The sequence below is a fragment of the Olea europaea genome, unplaced genomic scaffold (genome assembly GCF_002742605.1).
Source record: "Olea europaea var. sylvestris unplaced genomic scaffold, O_europaea_v1 scaffold737, whole genome shotgun sequence".
Classification (NCBI taxonomy): Eukaryota; Viridiplantae; Streptophyta; class Magnoliopsida; order Lamiales; family Oleaceae; genus Olea; species Olea europaea.
Window position 1 is genome coordinate 70808 of NW_019265774.1, and position 1675 is coordinate 72482.

Below are 1675 nucleotides of genomic sequence, written 5' to 3' on the forward strand. Positions count from 1 at the left end.
ATATTCTGATTCTCTCAAATGCAAGAATAAGCCACCTAAACTCACACAATTATGGGCCCTTAATTGCGGGAACAAAAATTGCATATAAACCATTCAAAACAATCAAAATGTGTTTTTAATGTCAAATTGTAAAACTAGAAGATTAAAAATCAAATCACATGGTACATCGATCTCTAGTACATGAAAATCTAGCCTAGCATTGATAAACTATAAGAATACATCAGATTTTGAAGAAAGAACATCACTGGATTATGAATACTTGATAAATCTTGAAAATCCTCGTGCAATTCTTCGTTACTTGTGCTCGAAGTCCTCTCCAATATGTGGTTTCTTGTCTCTCAATGCATTCTCTCCCGAAATATGACGGCTCTAGGTTTTTATATCCTGTCCCAATCGAGTTCCAAAAGAATTCTAACGCAAAAGGAAACTGCAGAATCGCGACATAACTTTACCCCATGTGGCCGCATGGTGTTAATCCATGCGGTCGCATGGTTGAATCAATTTCTTGGACTTTAATCTCGGATGGGGGCTGTGCGGCAGCATTGTTATGTTCCATGTGGTCGCATGGTTAAAATTTTCTTTTTGTATTATTTTAGTCTCCAAATTCAATCTTCTTGTTTCTTGACCTCTTTTCTTCGACTCTTTTGTTCCATCATCTCATATTGACCTCCAATTGGTACTTGACACTATAAAGTTTTCGATTGCTCCTTTGGCTCATCTTTTGGATATTTGCACTTTGGTCCCTGAACTATCACTTTGATTCATTTTGGTCATTTTTTGCTTTTTTTTCTCGTGAATTCCATCAAGTCCATCACTATACCCTACAATCCAATAATTGAATGAATCTAAGCTACAATTTAATTATTTTGCTCATAATTTAGTCATGTTTGTGCATTAAATAATGCAAAAAAAGGCACTTATCAGCCATCCTTAATACAACTTGATCACTCTTGAATATAATCTTAAATCCTTTTTTGACTAATATGAATAAAGACACTAGATTTTTTTCTAATTTCAAGTACTTAAAGGACACCCTTCAAAGTTTAAACTAAGGATATTTCCAGAAGTAAATCTAAGTGTCACAGTTTCTTCCCCTTCGATCTTGGAGAAAGAAGTATATCCCACGAACAGACATTCTCCATCACTAATAGGAGTGAATGAAGAAAATGCATCCCTCATGCAACAAATGTGCTTAATAACTCCAGAATCTACCCACCAACCTGTCATGTTGCTTACTAGATTAACTTCTATCACCACAGCAGAGAAATTCCTATACTCTATTATATGTGCATGACTCTTTACAACTTTTCTTTTCTTATTGCTGCAGTCCTTTACAAAGTGGCATGGTTTACAACTAACAAAGCAGTTGCCAACAATTTTATTATTAAATTGGGGTTTAGATCGGTGTTCTTCCCTATGAATTGCTTTCCCTTATTTCTGTCAAGTTCTGACTCTTGGTAAAATTTCTAACAAATTTCTTACTACCAAAACTTTCTTCAATAAGATTAACCTTGGTATCCAAATTTGGTCTCTCCTTATGTTGTACCATTCTATTATCCTCCTCAATCCTAATCCTATTAAGCAGATCATCTAAGGACATTTCCTTTCTCTTATAGTTATTATTTTTATAATCTTTTCAAAAAGGTGGTAATTTTTCAATAATAGCATATGCTTG